The sequence below is a fragment of the Aythya ferina genome (genome assembly GCF_964211825.1).
Source record: "Aythya ferina genome assembly, chromosome: 6".
NCBI classification, from domain to species: domain Eukaryota; kingdom Metazoa; phylum Chordata; class Aves; order Anseriformes; family Anatidae; genus Aythya; species Aythya ferina.
This window is the reverse complement of record NC_140303.1, coordinates 23,742,813-23,763,260: the sequence shown is the minus strand read 5'-3', so window position 1 is coordinate 23,763,260 and position 20,448 is coordinate 23,742,813. Positions and strand designations below refer to the sequence as shown.

General features: G+C 37.4%; 1 protein-coding gene across 15 annotated transcripts in view; it reads right to left on the bottom strand.

Annotated features, from left to right (window-relative positions):
• The window catches only part of FIGN (fidgetin, microtubule severing factor), a 385,491-nt gene that overhangs the window by 33,934 nt on the left and 331,109 nt on the right, over positions 1-20,448 (bottom strand). Inside the window, exons 1-2 of one of the 15 annotated variants that reach the window (XM_084524057.1) lie at positions 11,331-11,403; positions 10,020-10,171 (exon numbers count right to left, since the gene is read on the bottom strand). The exons of 12 other annotated variants lie outside the window; for them this stretch is intronic. The gene's annotated coding sequence lies outside the window, so the exon portion shown is untranslated. Of the gene's footprint in view, positions 1-10,019; positions 10,172-11,330; positions 11,404-20,448 lie in introns of those variants that run through there. 2 more of the 15 variants (XM_084524065.1, XM_084524058.1) reach the window with 2 other exon arrangements.

Sequence of the window (20,448 nt, the reverse complement as noted above, 5' to 3'; positions counted from 1 at the left end):
TTGGAACTCTTCAAAGATGATATATGTATCAACGTTTGCTCGAAGTAACAAAAGTGCAATCCAGTGGAATTAAATGCAGTTGTGTTTTGATGCTAAAATAATCTCATAAATACAGTTTCACCTAGAAACAGTGGTGAGAAAATCTCAGAAGGCTCAAGCAAGATCTATTTGGTTCAAAGTTGCATCCTAAAATTTTGACATTTTTCTACTGAAAAGTATTCCCAATTTCCCTCCCACTTCATTCAAAAGCTGTTAATTTAGAAAGGGCTGATTTTATATCTTAAGAGGAGAAGAGAAGAGAGCATCCTGAAGACGGAGAGAGAATGGCACCACTTTTGTCAGAGTAAAGACAAAAGGTATAAAGAGGATAGACTTTGGTATGAACCATTTGTAGAGAATAAGTGTGGACATTTAGAAAGAATAAAAAGTAGGAGCAGCGTGTTTTAATTAGGGATGCGAGGACAACATTCCTAGTTGTAATGATCACTTGATTCTCATGTAGAACCTGGGACACTGATTCACTTCACCAAAAACAAAATACTTTCCTTCTTCCTCCCCATTCTATGCAGTAACTCAGAGTAATTGATTGCAAAGTGAGCTGGTGCTAGGAGTTTAACAGCTCTGGCATAAATCTTCATCCCCAAACCCTTCCCACCTACCATGGTTAATATCAACTATCCTTACTAATTAAGAAGAAAACAAACATTTCTCACTTCTTGCTGCAGGGGAAAAGTACTCTCTGAGAGACATACAGATGGGAACTTACTTAGAAATACTGTTTTTCCTCCAGAAATAACTGTTTATACCAATAAATAACATGGAAAAGGGTCCAGTCTCCAGCTGTGAGGACAAGGGGCACAGTGTGGATGTTAGTGGGTTTGAACCCACATTTGAGAGTACGCCCTAGCTTCATTTAGTTTACAGGATGTGGCCTGGGAGATTCCACAGGAACAGCAGGACACTTCAAAGAATTAAGTAATATAGTAAAGGCAGTGAAATATCAATGCATACTTCCTTTTTTTTTGTTTGTTTGTTTGTTTGTTTGTTTGTTTTCACAGTAAGGCAATTTAAACACTGTGAGACATGTTCCAAGTTTTCCAGAAGCCCTCACTGGAATTTCTTGTAATTTAAAAAAATGCATATGAAATGGAGAAAGACCCATCCAAAAAAAAAAAAATAAATAAAATAAAAAAGAATTACCCCTTTTTAGAAAGGCAAATTTTGCAATTTAATTTTGGAATAAAAATTACATACACTCACTATTTCCCTAAATTTCTATGAGGTCTTTCTTCCTCCTCCATTAATGACTGCACATCTATGCATATATTAGCTGTAAACTAAAACAGAGAGACTGTTGGGATAGGCACATATTTTCCACATCTGGATTTGATTTGAAGGAAGAGGGAAATCAGGAAAACAAGGATACAATAATGGTTTAAAGAACAGATGGGGAAATAGGATGGACATCTAGAAGAAAATACTAATTTTGATGTGAACAATCATCAATTAGATGGCATGGTTCATGAATAGACTAATGAGGGAACTGGATTCAATCAGTGAGAAAAACTTTCAAGATTTGTTTAAGAATGCAAGGAGTTAGAGCAACAAAATGGAAAAGTTTGAAGTGCTACAGGATGTAGAATGAGCGAATGCAGGAATGCAAAATGCACTGAAACAGCAGTTAGGGCTGGAACACAGATACCAAAATACATGTGTTCCTTAGGAAAAAATAAAGATAGACAGAAAAGGGTGTCTGATGACATTATAGACTGTGAAATAGGATATGCTGGATAAAACAGTCTGGTCATATCAAAATAATAGACATAGAAAAAAACAATGAAGTGTGCTGGAGCAGTCCAAGAAATTATGCAATAAAACTCCCAGATTTTATCTGGACTTGGAGGGGTGGGAAGAAGAGCACCAATATTTAAGGAGATAGAGAAGCTGAATTGATCCAGCCAATATATTTTTTTTTAATTAGCTCAAGGCTTAAATAAATGTGTATGTACATATAAAAGAAAAAAATGTGATGCAGTTCACAATGGATTTACCAAAGGTAATTAATATCAAGCTAATTTCTTAGCTAATTTCGATAATGCGGCTGATGTTAAGCAAAGAAAATTACTGAATCATCTAACTGCACACCTGTGTATATATGATAGGTTGCTTTATGCATTAACAGCTGTATAGACAGGAATGTGCGAAAGGACTGTAAATTAGTTAATAATAATAACCAATAATAACTAATAACTAAGGCATATAATGACAGACAGTACTGAAAGGTCAGCTACTGAACTGGAAAAGCCTTGGTAACGAAGTTCATCAGAAATCAGTCTGTAAAACTTCCTTAAATTCAGTACTAAATATGACAAAAAAAGAAACAGGAACAAAGAGTAGAAATTTGCAGATTATGCAAAATAGGAGGCATCATCAATACCGAGAAAAATAAAAAAATCATCCATAGAATCATAGACTCATTCACGTTGCAAAAGACCTCTAAGATCAGATAGTCTAACCTTTATTTTTCCTTATCCAGGAAAAATATCACATTCCATGTGAACCTGGGTAATGAAGAGAAAGCAGTAGTGCAAAGTAGTAGTGGGAAAAGAAAAAAAAAATAAAAAAAGGTTCAAATTGAAACTTAACCACAAAGAAAAGGGAAAGGAAAAAAATAATGCATAAACTGGTGAAGTAAACATGGAAATGGGTTATGCAATTGTAAAATATAAACAGTAGTTTTTTTCCAGAAAGCATTAATGTCATTACACAGTGAAACCTCACCGGAACTGTAATTCTGGTTCCTTCAAGGAAGATTAATTTAAAGTGGAAGAACAGAAGAGCTATAGGGGTGACACTGGGCATGAAGAGTCTACATTCACAGAGAATAAAAGAAGTTGGCTTGCTCTGTGCTGCCCAGGCTGAATAGGAATATGATTCATCTCAAAAAAGAAAAAAAAATCAGCAAAGCATATACGCTTGAGATGAACTATTTAAGTCAAAAAGACAACATTGGCACAAGAACAAATAAGTATAAAACAGACATAAATAAATGTATGCTGCAAATTAGAAGATTTGTAACTCCCAGGGCAGTAACAGTATTGAACAGCCAACCAGAGTCCTGAAGGACAAAAATAATTAGCTCATGTTAAGACATAGCTTTATCATTTTATATCATAATATATAGTGACAGTAGGGGACTGGACTTTGAGATTCCCTAGGCCCTTTTTTGTTTTATATACCCATCTCAGAAGTAAAGAGCTCTTATTTTAGCTCTTTATCTTATTATAGAGCTCTTCTTAGGCTGTGAAAAACTTGTAGGACTAAGCCAGTGATGATAACATTAAGAGAAAGATGGGAAATATGAACTTGGCACAGAGTCACGCTAAGGAATAAACTATTGCTTCGAAACTAGAACTGGCTTCTCTCTGTGTATCTCAGAAAATGGGCAAAGTCCATTTCTGCCTGCACATGTCTATATATTCTGAGATGATTCTGAGTGTGGAAAGGAGTGAACAGAAGTAATAATACATTTGTTCTCAGTTCTTCAGCATAATTCGCTGGCATGTCCCCAGTTCACTAGAAGTTAAGCTCAGAACAGTGTCACAGAGCCCAGCATTCCAGCCACCCACATGGCAAAACTGCTCAGCTAGGCACTAACCACTCCATTCTTATTTAAATACTAATCCACTTTAAAAACAACAACAACAATTTTTCTTTCTTTCTTTTAACTAACAATAATTCATGGACACCCTCCAGTATAGGCATCTACGCTGGTATATGATAAAATTCTTCTGGGCTACATGCAGAGACCTCCAAAATTTCCATTTTGTAATGTGTGTGCTGTTTTCTGTGTGTGGTTTTTTTTTTTTTTTTTGTTTTTGTTTGTTTGTATTATTATTATATATTTTTTTAAATTTAATAGATATCTTAAGATACTGCTTAGAGATTGTGAAAAGTGGTTTTCCTTTTATGAACTTTAAGCATGTGGCAGTGATCAAATGGGTACAGCTGTCCTTTAAGGACATTGGCAATTATTGTCATCATACCTCCTGTTAGGCAGTTCAAATTGCTTAAAACTTTGATAATGATTACTTGACTGCATTTAAATGAAGGTCGTTTACCCTTCCATTCCCTACTTATATAGCATCTTTCGTGCAACACGCCTCAAGGCCCCTTCCAAAGAACACTAATCAGTACACAAAATTATATTGAAGCAAATAACCTTGTCACAAATTCCATTACACAGTAAAAGCTAAATAAAAAATAATAGCTTTCCTGCCTATATTTAAAAATATATATCCACTTAGTGTCAAGCTTTTCAAGTAGAAGAGAACGCCACAGAAGAGCATGGATTGCACTGCATAGCAAGGAAATGAAAAGTGAGCTATTGCTGCAACACGCTTAACCAATACTCACCCTTCCTTAACAATACAATGGGCAATTGCAAAAATCAGTATTTTTAAAATGCTGGCTCATGCTAAACTCAAAAATTTTCAATGGGAATTTCAAAGGAACAGCTGAAGCCATGTCCACGAAGGCCAACCAGCCAGTGGAACAGAAATCTCCTCGTCTTGCAGTAATAAGTGTTTTAAGGTTTGATTGAGGCAAGACTAGCATCACGCTGACATTTACTTAAAGGAGAACTGTAACCGTTTCACTCAGCCTGCCAGTTCAAAAGGGAAGAAAGATTTCTTCCCATAAATAAAGGTAATTTCTTATCTATGTTCACATACAACCTCCTACACTAGCTCAGACAAGTGAATGCACTTCCCCTGCTTGCAAGTCTAGACAGGAGAAAAGATGACTGATAATGTCACTCCCATTCCATAGTGGGCTTGTTGGCTACTTACTGGTAACCTCGACGTTGACTGTAAATATAGCAGTCTCCACAAAATCCAGCAGGCTCTTTGAGTTGCTATAAATTGATGTAACTACAAATATCAAGTAAAAACAACCTGGAAATTACTTTTCCTCCCAGTAGTGGTGGATCCTAACCAGAGAAGGGATTTGATCCACATTAGTGACAAACTCAGCCTTTCCCTTGTCACAAGCCTGGGATGATAACAGAAACTGCAGAAGAACTAGTGTACATGAAGCTAAAATGACAAAAAATCTTAGTCTCCTGATAGATGTAGCATTGTATTTATAGCATTATCTGTGCTGCAGAATATCACAGAAAACACACACAAAAAAAAAAAAAAACAACAGTGATTGCTCTTGCAGATATGTTCTGAGGTAGTTTCTTAGCTGAAAAAAAAAAAAAAGAAAAAAAGAAACAAAATGAAACCAGCTGCAAACCTTCTGAAGAGAGAAAACATCTAAAAAATAAGAGAGGACAAGAGTCACCCCATTTTCCATGTAATTTACCTCTTTTTTGGCTGACAGGAGTATGACAGGAAAGGGGAAAAGAAAGATTAAATGCAAGGGAAAGCAGTAAAAATGCACAGAAATGAGATAAGAGAGACTCACTCAGAGCTCTTACCCAAGTATTTACATTATTGCTCTGATTTTAGCTTGTGAAAAATGAAGAAAATAAAGAAATAAAATATAAATGAAAGAAGAGAAGCAGGACACTTGAGAGACTCATTTTAAAATTAGAAAGAAAACTACTCAAATACAAATAAAAAAACACTCTCACTGCCCAGTAATCTACAAGATGTCTGTGCTTAAAGTGATGAAACAGTCTGTGTTCTGGGAGTCCATGCTGGCAACATTTATACAGAGTTTGGCATACTATATGGTGATCTTCTCACACACAAAAACAAACACAATTTTCTTTTGGAAGCTACAAACCTCTTCTGCAATTCCAACTGAAATGATTTATTGGCCAATTGACACTTTCTGAATTAATTCTTCTTCAAGTATAACCTAGGAAATTCCATCTCCTATCAGTTATGTCAGATTTGACAGCCTCAGGTGAAATTTCTGCTTTCTTAATTATTTTATTATCCCATTAATTCTCCCAATCCATTAGTTACAGTCCCATGTCCCCCTCTGAAGAAATCTCTTCTATCTTGATGTCTATACCTTTCAAGAACCTCAAATAAACAATGTCCTCCCTTGGCAATCTCTTAGCTATACCAAATATGTTTCACTACTGACATTTCCCTTTCAGAAGCTAACCAGTGTTCATTTTTTACCCACCAGTTTTTCTCCATCTTTTCTGTAGTCACAATTCCTGAAGGGAACCACTGAAGTAACCCTCTCAAAGCTGGAAGTAGAAATGTCCAATTTTCTCTACTCTGCTATGATAGCAATGGATATATGTGTGTGTCCCTATCCCCCCACCAAAAAGTGCTTTTGAAAATTGTACATTGCAAACCATATTTTAGCCGTTGCCCACTGTTCTTCTGTGTGAGGTGACAATAAAAGGTGAAATGCACCATATTGCAAATCCATCGATGGAAAAAGCAGCGTGCTTTTAGGTGCCACACTGAAGGGAAGAGCTTAGTACAGATACCTCTCCCATATTAAATGCTGATCCCCACAACGGGCTGCTCAGGTGGGGCTGGGGGGACCTCCATTCCTGGAGGCTGTCAGGCCTTGACAGGACAAGGCCCTGACTGACCTGATCTAACTTTGAATATGCCCTGCTTTGAGCAGAAGGCTACATGACTTCCAGAAGTCCCTTCAAGCCCAACTTACTCTCTATGAATCACAAACGTTTGAGTATTCCAGAAGCATAATGTAGTACCTCAAATCAGCTGTATGCAGAACCTCTCATAAGATCTTGTGCTGTACTACCATTTCCCTTACAGTCTGAAACCAGGCACAAAAGGTACAAAGAATGGACCTCTTCTCCTAGAAGTACTAACAGCAGATTTAGGAGGCTCAGTGTCTCTTAGACTGAAGCCATTTTATAGATTGTGAGAGCAGAGAATATGGATGGATCACACTGGAACAGAGAGACTAACTCAAGGGAATATACACAACAATCATCAGTACAATGGCTGTGTCACCTGCAGTGAGGTAAACATGGAACTATCTATTGGTAAAAGGACAATGATTGATTAGCAAAGCCAGGAATAGGGTCACCACCATTACCAAATGATCCCAGCTCTTTCTGTAATACAGGTTTCAGCTGTTTTTGAGAAAGGATAAGATTCATACATATATAGCTCCCACCCAGCATTGAAGGCAAAAATGGAGCCTGCCTTGTCTCAGTCAATACATAACGTAGAAATACTGCTGTCAGTCTAGTGGGGATTAGAAGTGGCTTACTTTGTCTAAGTTTCCTCAAGAACACCCTTATTTCTGCAGCCTGAATTGGAGGATCATATATTTCATCTTCTCCAAGTTTTTCCTGTCCATTTGCTACTTATTTATGGCAAATCATCAAACCACTGTAATACCGTTTCCACTATAAGAGGATCAAACTCGGTGCTTTTGGGGACAGTCCCTGCTCACAGCAGTACAGAGATTATTTTAGACACAACAGGAAATGGCAGAGTCCCTTCAGGGTCGCCTTTTGCCAGCCTAGTAACTAATACAGAATAAATTAAGAGCTCTGAGTCAAGGTGTGTGGTATACTCCAATAAAACAAAACAAAACAAAACAAAAGAATAGAATAAGAAATAAAACTATTAATGACAACACAATAAAAATAAACAATAATTAAAAGTACAGCTCAAGTAGCAAATCAATTAGGCACAAAACCTGAGAGAACAAAGAGATGCTCAAGGCTACCAAGTGCCTAATTCTAGAGAGTTCATTCTTCAAGATACTGAGCACCACAGCACTGAATCGGCTAAATAAGTATATAAATCATTGCAAAGCTTTGTGTGTTTTCCACTAGGAATGCACCCACCCTGAAGTCAGATCGGAATTTCTTGAATTGGTGTTTAACAGCAGCTTGCCAAACAGTCTCTTTTAAAATTCTTTTGCTTACAGAAGATGAACATTGATAAACACTTCCACAGTTACATTTCCTCTGGAACTAATTAAAGGCTAACATTTTTTTTTTCCCTAATAATATTTAAAAATAAATATTTTCAAATGTTGTAGAGATACAACTAAGTTTTCTATCTGTTGTCTAGGCTGTCAGAATAATAAAACACTGGAAAGTATTTTCAACACAAGTTGAAAATATATCCAAAAAAGAGTAGATAATAGGCTCTCAAGAGGAGGCCAACATTTGGACTTTTTCCACGACTGCTTAAGATTCTTGAATACGTCTTGATGAAGAATTCAGCTTAAAACTCAAACTCATGTAGAAAGGAAACATTCAGGAACAAAAAATATTAATGTAAAGTTTTATCATTGAGGATGCAGTGATTATTTTGATTATCTGACAAACACAGGTTGTTATTATTTGATAATCACAGAAGTATGCAGGTTTATTTTTGACTTTGCTGCACATGTAATATGTATTATTGCCTCTGTTAAAAAAAGACCTGAGAGCCTGACCAAAGATTGCACATAATTCCCATAGCATTGTCAGTGTTCTATCTCAAACTTCATGCCTCTCATCTGCTATCATATGGTAGGATGCTGCCTTTAAGGCAGTCACCACAGCACAGCCACTTCTGGAGTAGAGTGGCATGTGCTATTATTACATGGCAGATTATGATTCCTGTGCAGAAGAATGCTGTCTGTCTGAAAGTACTACTGAAGAAATGCAAGTGATCATCAGTAGAAGACAAATATGGCATCTTCATGAAAGAAAAAACTAACAAAGATGCCACTCAAAAATACAAATGTTTAAGACTGCAACTACTTGTGATCTCACTTTTTCAAAAGCTTGCGCATCCAGTAGCAAGGTAACCTTCTTACACTGTCTAGAGAATTGGTTTAAGATATCTCAGTGGGACTTAGAGCATCCAGACATAAACTGACTGAACTGTTAACCTAAAAGAAACCATTCAGTATTGCCCTAGAATTAATTAGTTCCACTTTAACATGGAAAAGGGTTTCAGTGGGAAAAGTGCCAGAATGAGAGCCATCAAAACAGACCTCTGGTAATCACCAGAGAGCAGGAGTATTAATCTATCTGATTAATCCGTTGAGCTGTAATAGTTCCTCAAGGGCAGTGTGATGAGCTGGTAAGTGAACCTGGTGTCATTCTTCTATCTCGTGCTACGAAAGGATACAGGTCTGTACCAGAAAGCTCATTGGCAACAGCAGTGTTTCCTATTTGACTTGGTAGGAACTTATATAAAACAGCTGGATATATCTCCAGACCCACTAGATGCTACATCTGCTGAAATTTTTGCAATGCTTTTGCCATAACCATATTGTCCTTGGCTGCATCAAGTAGGACTAAAGCACTTCAGAAGCACTTGAGAGGAATAATTAGCAAAGAGGCAACACTAGAGCTATCGTGGAAGGCAATCCTGGCATAAGAATAAAATATATTCTAATGATAAGATCTGTCAGAAGAAGCCCCTCTTCTAGGGAAGCAGAGCAGGGTTTTGACAACCAGAGGAGAAAAGCAACAGAGTAAATATGATCACGCTGGAAAAAGTATGACGGCAAAGCCAGTGTTATGTGCCAACCACCAATAAGGATTATGGTGACTGAGCAAAAATGTTTATGGTATCAGTAAACTCCTACAAGCATCTGGACTAACACCAGTGAGCAAAAACGAAGACAAATGCCAGTTATTGCCAAGGACAAGCTGCAATTAAGAGTTTCCCAGACATAAAATATGAGACAAAAGGAATGGACAGTAAATCATTATCAAGCAAACTCAAATAGAGAAACGGAACAAAAAACTTAACATATCAAATTATTCCAAGAACAGACAAAATGATGCCAGTGATTTAGAGTCCTGAAAAACTGCTAGTGCTGAATCATCAGGAGCCATAATTTCATCTGTCCAGACTCCTGCTATAGGATATGCTTGGATTTCTATCACTTTTTAAAAAAGGCAGTACCTACTGAACTCAAAAAAAAGCTATTTTTTCTGAATCAGTTAGTCTCTAGTTGTCAGTTGCATATGTGTCGAATATTTCTAAAAGGGAACCAGGTCACTATAGGAAGTGAAGATTAAGCATCTTTTCTTTTACTTATCAACTTACTATTTTTCCTTTGTGTTATATCTCCATTCACGCATAAAGCACTTTTTTCCTCCTCTGTTGGCCATCTCAGCTTTGGAATCACACTGGGAGTCAATCATTTTGCAGTCTCTGACCTGAAGTATTGATTCAATGCTGTGGAAGATGATTCAATGCTGTGGAAGATGCCATTCCATTATAAGCAGTAACTAAACCATAAAACCATATCATTACTGGTAAATGAATGTGAATTCATTCATGTACTCCAATAATTTGACTAAACATCTTTTATCAACTCTCTATAGTAGCTTTGTTACAACAGAAAGACAGGAGGTAAAGAAAAAGTCCAAACAGGCCTTTTGCATTATGATCAGATTGAGCTTTACAATGTGTTCCCCTCTACAAAATAATATTAGGTAGTGTTTTAATATCCTTCTTTGAAAGACAAAGTTAGTTAATACAGTTAATATAGGAAAGTTTAGGTTATATGGGTTATTTAGTTAATATAGGTTAGTTTAACATTTACTTTTCAAATTGATGCTTGTCATTGTCTTAACCTTTCAAAATAGACTTGTTCCCTACTCATTGCAAGCTCCTGTCCTTCATAGACACCATATTCCCAAGAAATATCCCATTAGTCCCACTGCTAAATTCCAGTTTCACCTGATGTCACCTTCTGTTACCACAGGCAATTTAAAATTCAAGCATTCTGCCATAACCAAGGACACATAAAAGATCAAAAATTACTGCAGAAAAATTATTTCTCAGAAACAGTCTAGGAGGAATTTGTCTCCTCTCCCCATTATTTTTTTCTGTCCACATCCAACGTATTCAACTATTCCAAAACCTATGTGTCTTCCTATTTATTTAGCCTCCCATTAGTAACAAGAAATATGATTTTCTTAACTTTACAAACCTAGGTGGCATAAGGAATATTTTAGATGAATATAAAATCAGTTCTGATGAAGCCAATCCCCAAGCTTGGAAATGATAAAACTACAAGTAAAGAAATCGGTCCTATCTTCTCTTGCACAGCTACCCACTGCCTTGTCAACCCAATACGGATGGGAAGGAGTAAAAACAGTAATAAATTTTTCCAACAGAGGAAAAGGAAAAGAATTACCAACAAAGAGAGAACAATTAAGAAAATACTTCAAACACAAATGACTTTAATTGCAGGAGACCAATAAAGATTGAAAAACAAGCAATTCAAATATGATGATGGATCTCAAAGCTTTTCTCTTGCAAAACCTAGCAAAAGAATGCACTGAGAATTACTTTGCTCTATACTGTTCAATCACTCTATTTTAGTATCTCTATGATGAAAGGATGTACCTGCTGCGATATGTCCCAAGTCTGAGAGCCTTTACTGATCAATCTCAGACCTTAATTTTGAATTGCTCTACCAACAAGCCAACAAGTTTCAAAGCCTTGCCTTTTTGTGGAGGTTCAACACAAGGCATTGAAGAGGACAGGAAGCACTGCCTGAAACAGTTATCATCCCAGCTGCAAAGGATAATGAAAAGAAAACTTTTATTTCACATAAAGAGCAAAAATAATATTATAAAGATATGTCTTGAGATATGTCTTGAGATATGTCTATGGTAATAGTTCATGTCTGTTGTTAACTTCAAATGCAGAAGATCGAGGACTCTTTTCTCCCTTCTAAAATTCCATTAAGCATACCAAATTCAAATCAAGAGAATATCATATGTATTAGAATGGGAACAGTAGCTTCTAAGTTGAGAGAAACAACTCTGAAGGAGGTAAAAATAAGTTCCCTTACACCAAGACTGTAGTCTCCTTTCCTCAATTCCACCCATCTTAGGATGAAGTTTGGAAGAAGAATCTATAGCTAGATGGATACAGGATGTTACTGACATGCATTTAACCTATTTTTCAGCAAAAGAGAATTCAAGGGAAAATGGTTTGAGGTTAAGCTTTAGTTTTATGGGAGCTGGTCAAGAAGTCAAATCCAAACAATCTCTTCCCTCTCACTTTTATCAGAAAATAATCTGAGGAATGTTGTAGATCAGACTCAAACAAAAGAATTTCGAACCCTTGATATGCCTAAACAACAACTCTTATCTAACTGAGAAGCAGTGGGGTAAATCTTTTGTAGTAACTCAAACTCTTTGGCTAAGTATTTGTAAAGAGGTCATATCTTTGGGACTTTGGATGAAAGTCTAGAATGACGGTAATAGCTAACATCTACAGAGAAATTATGTGGAAGGGCTGTGGGGAGCTGAGGCTTATGCGAAGGAAAAGATTTGGGACATGGACACTGTATTATGCCAAGTCCCACACAAGTCATTTCGTTCCTTCCTCTGACTGCCTGATTAATCCAATTCCACTACAGCAGCAGCAAAAAGTTGTAAGATCCACACCTGATACGCACACTAAGCAGTTCCCAGTGCTGTTGCCAAACAAAGCAAGAATAATTCTTTTGATGTGAAGAAAAGTTACATTCCTTCCTCTTTCAGTTGCTTGCAGTGTTGACAAACTACTTAGACAGGTGAAGGGCTAGATATCACTAACATCTTGTCACACAACATATCAGAAATGTCATTCAGATCAAGGAATAGAGATACGGAGATCAGGGAGGGTAGAAAATAAGGGAAAAGAAAAAAAAAATGAAAAAGAAAAATATGAATAAAGCACTTTCATTAATCCTTTCTTGCTTATCAGCAGAGCCTTAAACATGTTCATAGTATTTTAAGAGTCCCATCGGGCAGAAATGATAATTAAGAGAAAGGATATGTGAAGAGATGTATATGAAGCATTTTGTGTCCGCTGTTACAATGGCTTGAAGTTCTATGACACAGGCACCAGAAAAATGACTCAGAATCTGAAATGTCCAAAGATCTGTCTTCCAGCATCCACTTTGAATTCCTTGATTAGTGCTGAAAATATTTTCCAATCTAAACATGTTTTACAACAAATCTGTAAAGTTTCAGAGTCCTCCAGAAAGCATTGCAGAAAGTCAAATCATAGTACTGGTTAATGCAGTTTTTTACAAGTAGCAGTCGTAATAAAAAAATGACAGAATATGTACTGCTGATTCACAATGAAGGGAAGTAACCCTACTGAGACAAACTGACAGAACTACAGATACCACTGAAGAGAGGGACCTTACGCTTTACTTTGGAGACATACAAAGTCTTTAGCTGAAGAACAAATCCTATGGCTGGAAAAGAACAGAATCACAGTTCAGCTGTGAGAGTTCTGACAATCTGTGATAATGTATTGTAACACTACAAATAACATTTAAGCAAATGATATTTAAAAGCATTAGTTTTGCTGAAGATCCATAATATACCAATGTGATGTCCGTATTTATTTATGTGCTATATGTATTGTAACATCTCTTGTCTTTTGTAGCATATTGGAAGCTCATGCCATAGACATTTTTCCCAAAGGTCTCAATAATATGAATTGTGGTTGTTCCACAGCGGTCTCAAAAACTACTGCTCATTTGCCAAGGTCCTGTTGCCAATTTACCACTATGGGAATCTTTTCAGTTTTAAACAGGTTTTGGAGTTTCTGGAAAACATTTCTAATTAGAGGGAGGGAGGAGGGCAAGATGCATATCTGCTCTGCAGTTGTAGAAACAGCTATCTAACCATTTACCACACTTGGTTTTCTGAAAACAGACTCACAAACAGAAGACATTGTCTCTTCTGCTCCATGCAGAACTGGTAGTCTACTTCAATTGAAATCCTATGATCCAGCAGCCCACTAACAGGAGTCAGGTCAAAGCAAAGGACAGTCAAGTGCTGGGCAGCTGGCTCTCTGCAGCTGTCCTCCACCAGCCACCCCAGTGCATTGGGCCAGCTGGTGGAGACGGAGACAGCACTGCAAAAGGTAAATCTGCTGTGAGCAATCTATCTATTTTGTATTGATAACATATTCCCTTAATGAGTGGCAGGTAAAAAGACAAAAAAGCAAACAAACAACAAAGCAAGATGGAGAAATGGTTTTCATCAACAGAAAAGCATACATCAGCCAACAAGCTGAATAATCACAAAATGGGGAAAAACCCTGATCCAAGCATTAATAATTCAATTAGTATTCAGTGAAATAACATTGATTTTAATTAATCTATTTCACATCACTGTTCATATCCTATGTGCTTTCTATTACAGTTTAAAAATCATTACTGTATGCGCCTGCTAAGTACCCATATCATTAAAAATAACAAAAAGGAGACACAAACTTGCCAAATAAATATTTTAAAGCCTCAAATAGTCAATAAAGAAAAATGAAATGTAATTGCTTGTCACTGTGCATTACTAATATGTAACACACTAATACGTTGCCAGCTGTATTATAAACATAATTTGATTCATTGGAACTTCAATATATTAAAATACTGCTAAAAACTGCATCAGCCAAAGTGTACACTACCAGCTTGTATTTGCACAGTACAATATCTGGCACTGTTCTGACTGACTAAAACAAAACACTTTTCATTTATTCTACTGCTCTGCTCCAAGCTCATCCAAAATACACAGGAACAAAAAATGTACATGTTTCTGTCTGAAGTAGGTCCAGCAGATCAATAGAGAATATCTATGTCCATCACAGAGCTTTGCTGGAGATGATGCGGAACAAGGTTCATTTCTAAAGGAAACTCCAAGAGCCCCTGTAATTTCTAAAGCTCTGTGCACCACAGCCCACCAGAGCCAGCATGCAAGAACTGCACAGAATTCTCTGCTTTAGGACATAATTTCTCTTTTTCACGTTAGGTAATGTTGACACACTGGCCTTGGCCCTTCAGCAGAGTATTTTACCAGTGGGTCCCTACCACAATGGATAAAAGGTAAAGAAGAGAGATGTAGAGGCAAATGCAGTTTGATAGGGAGCAAATGTTAGCATCAGCAAGACCACTCTGAGCTGCCTGGTATACTACAGATGATTTTATAGGGATAAAAATAAATATGCTCCTCTTTACATTCTCCTGTCTTTATCTACCTATCACTATATCATAGTGATATAGTGAATCTGCAATTATTGATGTTGGGTTTTTGTGTGTTTGTTCTGTTTTGCTTTTTTTTTAAAAATGTAATATATTGAAGAAATTTCTGACTTTGAATGCAGTCTGTTCTTCTGTCTAGCTGGATGACTACAAATCAGAGATATGACAGACCAAGCACTTGGTTTTTAAACAGGCTTTTTTGCTTCCTATACGTCTCTAATTAAGCTCAGTCATTTTTTATTAGTTTCCACAGGTTCAGATTTCATTGCAAAGCAATCAAAATACTTTAAATCTTTTCACTGTCAGTCATCTGTCTTTGCCCAAGAGACCCTTTCAAATCACAGCTTTTACCTTATTCTCCAACAATGCTCATACTTGTTCTCTTAATTGATACTTGTTTACACTAACAATTTCTGCTATGTGTGAAATACTTTCATGTGTAAAATAAACTGTAAGTAGCATTTCTCCATTCTCCACCCCAAACTCATTATCTAAATGCTATAGAACACTCCACATTTCTATGCACACAAAACGCAGAAGTGCTGATTTTCTTATTTAGAAACAGTTGTGGTCACCTGAGGTTTGTTGGCAGTTCAGCAACTGGCATATCCTGCCTCTGCACATCATCACAAGAAAATACAAAAATAGTTTGCATTCCAGACATCTTTCCAAAAAATACCTTAATGGGTTTATCAACAGTATCAACCAAGTACAATATAAAGTTCAGGAACAAGTTTATTTTATATGTGAATACCTATCTAAATATATATTTACATAGATATACACCTATATCTTTTTTCACATCATGTGCAGTATTGAAATACATTATCTTTTCCAACGGCATGACACACCACTTTGCACCAGCCTACACTATGTAAATGCAATAAGCACTATCACATAAACCACAGAAATCTTTAAATATTATCTCCGTAAACAACCTCAGTGCACTTCAGTTTCCACAAAAGTAGGTATTTGTTAAAGCTTTTTTTTTTTTTTTTTACCTGAAAAAAGAAAAATACTAATAGCACCATGGGAGTTTCAAGAAAGGCAGGCAAATTATGATCACATTTACCATCTAATTTGCTCTCTGAGGCTTGTTCAAACAGTGCAAACATTGTGCTCCTCTTCTTCATTTGTTCTGACAAGCAGGATGACAACTAATCACCATCAAGAGCTTTCCCACTCTCCAGGCCCCTGTTTTCTGTTTATCCAATTTGATGCTTTCCAACCAAGGAAACTGTTAGCTTTCCCTGCCACCCTAACTGAGAAGGCCAGATCTCCAAGGCCGGATTTCAAGTAAAAGTCTTGAAGGGTGTGAATCCTCAGTGATAAACAGGAATAAAACGAGACCTTTCTGCTGCGCCACGTGTTTTAGCAGTGGCAGTGGGTTCTGTATAGGGTGACAAAAACACCCCAGGGAGGCAAAGCAAGTTGGAGACCAACATAGAATAAGGAGGCTGAGGAAAGGAGAGGCAACGTTGACCCTCTTCCTTCATTTCCCATAAGATCTCTGATCTACCCAAAGCACTACTATTCAAATAAAGAAATCCTAAAATGTATGATTGAAAAGGAGAGCGGAGGGGAGGAGAGAGTTTGGAGAATACTCAAGATACATCAGGGATGTCTGTCCTTCTCTCCAAAACTATTGCACTGATTGTTCTTGATAAAACTCAGACACACAATCAAATTACCTTGGCTTAACGAGTTAAGCCAGTGCCATTGCCCACATGTCCCCTCTTCACCCAGAGACTAAGCAAGACAACACAGACTGTAATGAAAAAGGACTAAGCCATATTATCTCACGTGCCTGTTGTGCTAAAATAGTACATGGAAAGTTACCATTCCTTAGCAGATACATAAGCCATAAAGATTTGCAGATGGGCCACTAGTTACAAACCTGAAAGGGAAAATTGAGGTTGAAAATGTGATATTTAATAACACAAAAAGTATGTAAGCACATGCAAGTAAAAACTCACTACAAGTCAACCGTCCCGAAGGGAGGCTGTACCAAAACTTGGCAATGTGTTAAGCAACATACATGGCATAAACAATCACGAATCTTTTCATTGCTTTAGCTGGCAGATGCTGTATTATTTCTGATAGCATGACAGAAATATCATCAACAGGCAGCTGGCTAACTCCAGATTCATCAGTTTTAAGAGGTCCTGATTTTCTCCACACCAAAAGTTCTTTTTCTTTATAAGCATTTGAGAAATACAGTTAGGCTTTAATTGGCAGATGTACACACCCCCTGACAACAACTACCTGTGTCCCTTTGCCTGCAGGCAGCAGCCCACAGCCCCAGCCAACGTCACCAGTGTCACTAACCAGTATGAGAGCACATGATTTAGCTATACAAAATACTGACATTAAGAAGCCGCCTGGCTCAAACTCTATGCTACTTTTTGAAAGGTTATTAGATATATTCCTAGATCTTGCAATCCTTCTGCTTATACACATGATTAAACAGTCTGTACTAGAATACAAACAAATACATTACTCGGGAAAGATATTGATATAGTTTTGGAAGGGGCAAAGGAAAAAAAAAAAAGATGTTCCCCTTGGTCCTGCTGCTTCCAAGCAGCAAGTACTTTCAATTTCCTTTTCTAGAAAAAGATTTAGGGGACAAAAACACCAAGGCTGTCTCTGCTACATGTTTCATGAGGGCCTTCACTTTGTTCTCTATTACAATGATAAATATCCTCATGGCAGCAAGAGGTTCCCAAACATCACTCTTCCATCCATGCATCACACCAGTCTCTGGAACAACGAGGTAGATTTTACTGATTTAATGACAGATCTGGTAGCCTAACAGATTTTAGATTATACCAGTCCACTCTCATGTCAGTATATAATCTTCACAAGTGTCTGAGCCTGAAGATGGTCAGTGGTAGACCCAAATATTTCCAAATGCTTCATATGTTATTTCTATAAACTATGATACTTAAATAGCCCACATCAAATCCACAGATGTCTTTTCTGTTCACCATTGCTGCTGTTTTCTAATGGTTGGCTCATCTGTAATTTTACATTTGTAAAGATCAATTAGGCCAATGCCCCAAAGTAGCAGGATGCTGCAGAGCTGCGAAAGATGAGCTAATGGATTTTTTTCATCTTGTCTGCTTTGCAGCATTAACTTGGTGGGTCTTAAATTCTGAGCTTTTAGATAAAAGACGGATGTTTGCAGAAGGAAGCCAAAGCCCCAAAGTAACTTTCTTTAATAGTTAGTATCCTGTGCAACTTCAGCGACATCAACAGAATCGAGAGGGAGGTAAATCAGTGTGTATTTTTGGCAGCTTTCCCTTTTCTGCCAATTAGAACAATCAGACTCTAAATTTCACATTGAGCTAAAAGAAATTAGCAGCATTATCTTGGTCAAATGTTAAAGTAAATAGTAGTTGAAGTGTTAATCATAATTGCAGTTTTTCAAGTTATTCATATTGCATTCCCATTGGCTTGTTTTCCCTATGCTTACTGCAGTGAACATATTTTGATGAGCAGCATTAAGCCTGCTTTGTCTGTGCCAGAGGAGAGATCTGGTCTCGGCTGCTAAAGCAGCAGGCAGCCAAAACAGCTGGACTTGAAAGCCTTCTGCTGCTCTTGCAAGGCACTTGGGCATGGAGGAATGAAGCAGGAGGGAGGAAAAAACAGTGGCACGATGTGCAAAGAGACAACTGGTTTCAAGCATCCTTCCCCAAGTGGTTTGGAGAAGAGTCAGGGTGCAGAAATGGTAGACACAGGCTCCCAGGGAAAGAAATACATCCGAACCCTCTGCTGTTTCTTAAATGGCTCATAGGTAGTGTGCTTTAAAAAGTGCACTTGCAGCAAAGAGGCTTTCTATAAAGAACTGAAGGCTTTGATGGTGGTGGGACAGGCTGTGCTTTAGGAACAGCACCTATTTCTACCTATGGACACTGTGTTATAAATGAACACAGACAGTAAGACCTTTCAAGGTATTTAACACTTGCTGTAGATGACTGGATAGGCAAAAATTCAATTGAAAAGTTAAGCAGTATGTTCTGAAATGAATTTAAGTTTAAAATAGCTTAAGAGAGATCCTCTTTCACTATTGTAAACGTACAGATGACACTACCAAACGTTTTCTGGTCTTTCTACTCCTTCCAGCTCTAAGGCCTGCTCAGACTCAGTGCCACTGTCTCCAGCAAGCACCTTTCTCTGCAGCACAGGACTTGCACACAAACTCCCTCAGGGGACACAGAATGCCAGAGACACCATGGCAAAACGTGGCTGATGGCAGTTGTTTAACAGGAGTTAAACTCTGAGTCCACTGAAGTCTGAGGGAATTTTGTTACCAGCATGGACAGGATGTGAATTTTCTATAAAATATTGTCAAATAGCAAACAACTTCAAAAAGCATCTTTTTTCTTCATATGAAATAATCTTAGGTGGTGCTTGAAATCATTTTGGATTCCAATTTCAGGTGGAAGTATTTTCTACTTGGTGTTCTTTTAAGGACAGGTGTTCTTAAAAAAACAAGAGCAGTAGTCTCTTGGATTTGAATTTTCATGAAAATCCGTATTTCTGACATACACACCACAAAAAATCTTATTACAGCTCAGAATTTAATCGGGGACTAAACAGTTCACACCCTTGCAGTGACTTCCACACCATGAATAAGGACATGTAAGAACAGACTGAAGAGAAAGGGGTCGTGCAGGAAGAGGACTAGGAAATGCAAGTATTTTACCTTGCCTTATTACCACCAGGTAGTTTTCAGAGGAACACCAGCTACACAAATACAAAGCAAAGTGCAAATACTAATCAGTCTCATCTTTGTCTGTACTCTGCATGCCCGAGTTAACTATTTAAACAAACATTAACAAGTGACCTAAAGTAAAACGACGTCTTGTTTTTTCATCCTCCAAAATACCACACAAACATCCCACACAGTGGGCCACTCACGAGAAGCCACAAAAAAATAAATGGATTTCCTTCTCATTCAGCTACTTGCACACCCAAAGCAAAAATAACACCCCCAAGTCTTGGGGATGAGATAAAAGCGTATTTCTGTTTTGAAAACAGCCACTACTCTAAGCCCTCTACGAAGCCAAGCCACTGCCTGTCAAATCCCGGCATCCTGGCTGCCTGTACGCACGCTGCTATGCACATGTGCTGGTCCAGGGCATTGTGCACCAGCCTCACCAATCCAAAGAACGCTTATCATGGTATCATTATTCTTCCACTTTAAGTTAAAAAGCCAACTAAACCTATATAGCACAAAAAAAGCCCTCCATAGTAGATTTTTTTCCCTGACTTCAATAAGAAAGGTATTGTATCAAGCAGCAGTAGCCAGGCAGTCTTTATTGGGCTCATAAAGGATTATGATTTTGCCCTATTCTCTCTATAAGTGAATTTCTTAAAATATCATTTTTAAAATAGCACTTTTTCTTCTCATGATAGTGTTTTTTTAATATATTAACTTTCTCACATCCCATACTTTGATGGTTCGGCAAT